Source organism: Mesoplodon densirostris, chromosome 9 (genome assembly GCF_025265405.1).
Source record: "Mesoplodon densirostris isolate mMesDen1 chromosome 9, mMesDen1 primary haplotype, whole genome shotgun sequence".
NCBI lineage: Eukaryota > Metazoa > Chordata > Mammalia > Artiodactyla > Ziphiidae > Mesoplodon > Mesoplodon densirostris.
This window is the reverse complement of record NC_082669.1, coordinates 52,048,030-52,054,029: the sequence shown is the minus strand read 5'-3', so window position 1 is coordinate 52,054,029 and position 6,000 is coordinate 52,048,030.

Genomic DNA, 6,000 nt, shown 5'->3' with positions numbered 1-6,000 from the left:
CAAAGTTTACAGTAAATAGGACTTGAGATGAATTCATATTTTACTATTTTGGATGTGAAAAACATTTTAATGATATACAACTCGCACAAATATAAGGTACTTAATATCATTATTCATCGTTTATATCCAGAGCCATAGATTTGGAAATACACATGTATAATTTTATTTATGTAAGTAATTTTTCTTACTTATATTTATATGTATAATATTCCATTACACTAATTAACCAAATTCAGAAGTGCCAAATACTAACAGAAATTAGTGAGGACTGACCATGGGTCTTGAGGGACTACTGTTTGAAAAAAAGATATTTGAGCACCACCTTGTGGGGCTTTATAGAAAGACACCATGAGAGAGTTTGTCTACTATCTTTAACAGATTAAAATTCTTAATTCCCTATGATGCTGAATAGGTAGAATGAAAGTTGCTGTCTACAAATTTTCTGGGTAGGGGAATAAGAAGATGAATCAAAGGGGTGAGAAAATTTCTTGATATATGAATCAAGAAACTAACATCTGATGAAATCTGAAACGTATTCATTTAAGAAACGTTAACCTTGTTCCTACTATGTGTGAGGCATACTGTGTCTTATTTTTTTGGGGGGTAGAAAACAAATGACACAGTCACTTCGGCCTAGTGGAAGAGATAGGTAAGAAAAAGGCAATGACAAATTTTACCAAAAGTATTTTTAAGTAGTCAAATATCCAACTCTAGGGGCTTCCCTGGTGGCGCAGTGGTTGAGAGTCAGCCTGCTGATGCAGGGGACATGAGTTCGTGCCCTGGTCCGGGAAGATCCCACATGCCGCGGAGCGGCTGGGCCCGTGAGCCATGGCCGCTGAGCCTGCGCGTCCGGAGCCTGCGCGTCCGGAGCCTGTGCTCCGCAACAGGAGAGGTCACAACAGTGAGAGGCCCGCGTACCGCAAAACAAAACAAAAAAACAAACAAATATCCAACTCTAGCTAATAAGATCATGTTGAAGTGTTTGGGAGCAAGTATACTGGTGTCTGCAACTTTGAAATGCATTATATAAACAGAAGATGCATAGAGGGATGGGTAGATGGATGAATATTATGATATAGCAAATATGTCAAATATTATAGATCAAATGTTAATTGTGGAATCTACATGGTGGGTAGTGGGTTTGCTATATAATTCTGTCAACTTTTGTGTATGTTTGAAAATTTTTATAACAAAATATTAGACAAAAAAAGGCAACAGCAATACAGCATGATAATATCTATAAAAGAGACCTTCAAAGAGGGCACCCAGCCCAGACTGTGACATGGAGGTTGGAAGTGCAGGGAGCAGAGGATAAGTAGGCACTTTCTTTTCTGCTGTGTTAAAGGGTTTAGACTATCTTGAAATCAATGAGGAACCAGTGAACAATGTTAAGCAGAGGAATGACATGATTACATTTTCATTTTAGGAAAATCACTCTGGTGACCATGTGAAGAATTAATCTTGTAGGGAAGCAAGCCTGGAGACTGAGAGACCTATTAGGAAACTTAGTAAAATAAGAGACAGGGCTCTTAAGCATCAGCAGTAGGAATGGAAAGAAGTGAACAATTCCAAGAAATGTTTAGAAAGTAGAATCAAAGAGCTTAGTACCCAACTGACCCAGCAGAGGGAAGGAAATGAAGGAAAAGGACAGTACCCAGTAGTTTGCTGAAAAGTATTTAACAATCGACCCTGAAAAAAAAAAGTGTGTGTGTGTGTGTGTGTGTATATATATATATGTACATAAGTTTACTCTAAATATTACTGATATGAAGGATATGTACTTACAAATACTGTAATAACCAAATACACACTGTTATCTACTGGAAATTCCTTATAGCAAATTGAAGCTCATAGGATGCTTCCATTGATTTTTGCCAAATTCTTGTATTTTTGGCCAAGTTATAGTTACAACTGATCAATGACTGTAGTTCCAACAAGGATGTTGATTGACATTCCCATTTTCTTTAACAAGTACGCCCCTGCTTTCATATTTCTATGATACTTCTGCTAGTGTATAACCTTTGGTATCTCTTTTCTCCCCTTATTCCGTCCTCTCCACAGGAGGAGGATTTAGATTTATCCTAAATGATGGGGGTAATAGTCTAACATCCACCGGTCCATGTTTCCTGAGTGGGTAGAATTAATGTATTCAAAGTCCTGTGCATGTTTGACCTCATCTTCTACATAACTTACTATTAGAGATCTAAGGATGGGAAGTAGTGAGTAACGTCCCTTGCAGCTGGAAGGTTCTGTTTGGTGAGAAAGTCCAAAGTCTAGACATGAATACTAGTACCAGGAAACTTAGCTGAGGTGGCAGGTCCAAGCTGCATTCAGCTTTACTAAGAGTAATGCTGACGCTCTGATCTCCATGTCTCTATTGTATGTATTTCTCAATTATCAATAACTCCAAGTCCAGAGGAAGAATGCTGTGAGTAATTATCACCCTTAACTCCCATCCCCCTGTGTATATATGTGGGCATAGTTAAAAGGGAGTAGATTTTATTTCATTGTTTATATACTCTCCACTCCCCAACCTCTAAAATAAACACAAAGGAAAACATTCAGGTTAAAAGGAATAATTTTCAGAAACTAAAATTTTAAAGAGATGCTAGGAACACCCATGTTAATTTCAACTACAAGAAAAATGAATAGAGTCAATGCACTTATTAGAATGAATAAGCTTATCCAATTCTATTTATCATAAATGGATGTTGCATTTTGCCAAATGCTTTTTCTGCATCTATTGAGATCAGTATGAATTTTGTCCTTCATTTTGTTAATGTGGTGTATCACATTGATTTGTGGATGTTGAACCATCCTTTCATCCCTGGAATAAATCCAACGTGTTCATAGTGTGCGATCCTTTTAGTGTATTGTTGAATTCCAGTTTGCTAATATTTTGTTGAGGATTTTTGCGTCTGTGTTCATAAAGGATATTGGCCTGTGACTTTTTTTTCTTTTGGTGTCATTGTCTGGTTTGGGTAATGCTGGCCTCATAAAATGAGTTTGGAAGTGTTCCTTCCTCTTATATTTTTTAGATTCTATTCTATTTAATAGTCAGGGTAGGGCTTACTTGCATCTAATAGTGTCAAGGCAACTGCTGATACATCAGCAGACTTTATAGGCTATTAAGTGGGAGTTTTACTTCCCAGACATATATAGTAAAACTACAAGAAAGAAAAAATGTTAGGCAATAACACATGTATTTAATAAACAATTTGCAGGCTTTAATATAAGAAATTATTTCTATATAAACAGGAAATGATTTAGATCTTCAATCAGAGATGTAGAATTTACATGTATTGGGAGACAAAGTTCCTGATAATAGAATAAGATAGTAGGATAAGATAAGAAAAAAAGCTTAGAGTTTCTCACAGAATTGAGTGCCTTCCCATTTTAAATAGTCTCTTCCAGTTAAATTCAGTCTTTGGTGCTATTCAATTTCACCCAATACACTTATTTCTGGCACACTTATGAGACAGCAAATATGACATATATGTATTTTCTTGGCTGACATGTTAAAAAAACAAATAAAATTTGGAATTTTAACTTTTTTTTTTTTTTTTTTGCGGTATGCGGGCCTCTCACTGTTGTGGCCTCCCCCGTTGCGGAGCACAGGCTCCGGACGCGCAGGCTCAGCGGCCATGGCTCACAGGCCCAGCCGCTCCGCGGCACATGGGATCCTCCCAGACCGGGGCACGAACCCTTGTCCCCTGCATCGGCAGGCGGACTCTCAACCACTTGCGCCACCAGGGAGGCCCGGAATTTTAACTTTTAAACCATTAAATAAACAATTACACAGATGCTTTTTCCCCCAGCTTAATAAAAACCAAGTTGCTTTTGGAGAGATTATTTTTAAACTCAATGTGAAAACATCCATCATCACAATATAATCGTTTTAATAGTCTGTGCATTTGCTTAGTTAATACACCATGCGTGAATACTTCTTGGGATATACAGTATCATTTCCTTTAAGGTACCATACATGTAACATATAGCATCATACCTCATATTAGAAAAGTGTCCCTTCCTCAAGACTCTTGCTGCCTGACAACTGTAGAATAACCATGATGCAAATGGCCTTCCTGGAGGTGTTTAATGCACTAACTACAGAACCATAGGCCTCAGCCCTGTGTAATATCACAGTGTTTATGCAATTAATATTTTAGTGTACAATTGCAAAAACTTTTGTGTATTTATCATATTTTACAACTTGTACTAATTTATTAAAGACTTGAAATTTTAGTTGCATAAAATGGTTCACTCATTCTGATTACAGTTGAATGTAACCAATCTATTGAAAGAGCAGGACTCCATAGGATCCATCACAAAACAACTTTATTTTTCCCCCAACTGTCCTTTCATACCTATTTTTGAGGGCAGGATTTTCCTTTCCCCTTGGATGAAATTATAGGCAGGTGTCATGAGTCTCTGAATCAGTCTTTGATATAAAAATCACTTCTTTCACATTGAGTCATAAAACTGATGTTTCAATAATTAAAAAGTCTATTTCCATGTAGCAGCTAAAACTCTGAGCTTAGGGCCTCCCTGGTGGCGCAGTGGTTAAGAGTCCGCCTGCCGATGCAGGGGATACGGGTTCGTGCCCCGGTCTGGGAGGATCCCATATGCCGCGGAGCGGCTGGGCCCGTGAGCCATGGCCGCTGGGCCTGCGCGTCCGGAGCCTGTGCTCCGCAACGGGAGAGGCCACAACAGTGAGAGGCCCACATACCGCAAAAAGAAAAAAAAAAAAAAAAAAAAAAAACTCTGAGCTTAAAGCTTCTCCTCTCCCCAGCTGGGGCTCACTTCAGGCTGGAAGCCTGCAGTGGGAAAGGGGACATGGTCATTTCCATTTCCCCACTTTGTGCCTCTCTGTCTTCCCCAAACTCATGAAGAGCAGTTTCTGTCTTCAGGCAGAAAGCCTGGAAAAATCTACTTAACTGATTACTACTTTGCTTTGGTTTTGGAAGATATTCACGTGATCCCTTTCTCCACTCTCCAGCTCTCCTGCTTTCGTCAGGGATTCTGCTTCACTGGGGATCCCTTGTCAAGATCTCTTAAACCTGGCAAGGTCTCCTCTCTGGCAGGTGTCAAACACAGTCCTCCTTCACGCCACAAATGAAACGCCTCCAAAGTCTATCAGCTGAAGTCGCTTCCCTCCCACCAGAAAGCCCTCTAACTGACTGCTCTAGGCTGCCTCTCTGCCCTTGTGACCCACATCTAGTCTGCAGGGCACACTCCTGCATCGTTTATCCTGACAAACACTAGGAATGAAGTGTTCCCATAGATGCACCTCTCACCTCTCGGCCTTCAGAGCAACTAGTTGGCCTTCTGAGTCTCCAGGCATGGCTCAGACAGCAGTGTGCCACATTTCCTGCCTGCATCCCTGTTCCCAGTTGCACAGATCAAGCTCTCCATTGAGAACAGCACTTTTAGACCTCTAAAAGGAGTAAGACTCCCTGGAAATGAATTTCTCCAAAAAAATCTCTCCCAGATTCTTCATTTCCAACCCCTTTATATCCTTCAGTGTGTTTAGGTCTTCAGGTTACAAAATTTTTCCAGCACTGCATAGGTGTTAGCACTATGCTAGCACTATGCTAGTACTGCATAGGTGATATCACTTTGGAATGTGCGAATATTCATCACCTATCGTTTAGCTCCAGTCTAGTGATGACAAATCCTATTTTTAACATCCTGTTACATAAACAAATATGCTGTATGAGCATAGCTAAATCGTGAAAGTGAAGCAGAGAAATGAAAACAGTTGTGCATGGTAGAAATATCTGAATTTTAAGACATTTCCTTCAATATTGTTTTCGCAATAATATTTTTAAATTTTGAGTTGGAATGGAAGCATTCATGTGTTTCTTTAATTTTTCATCATGCATTTGTTGTTTTGATTCGACAAATAATATGGGGAACAATGATAATTGTAATGTGTATCCCACTTTCAAGGAATTCACAGTAGAACCCTATGAGTATATTGTAATATAATCTGCAATA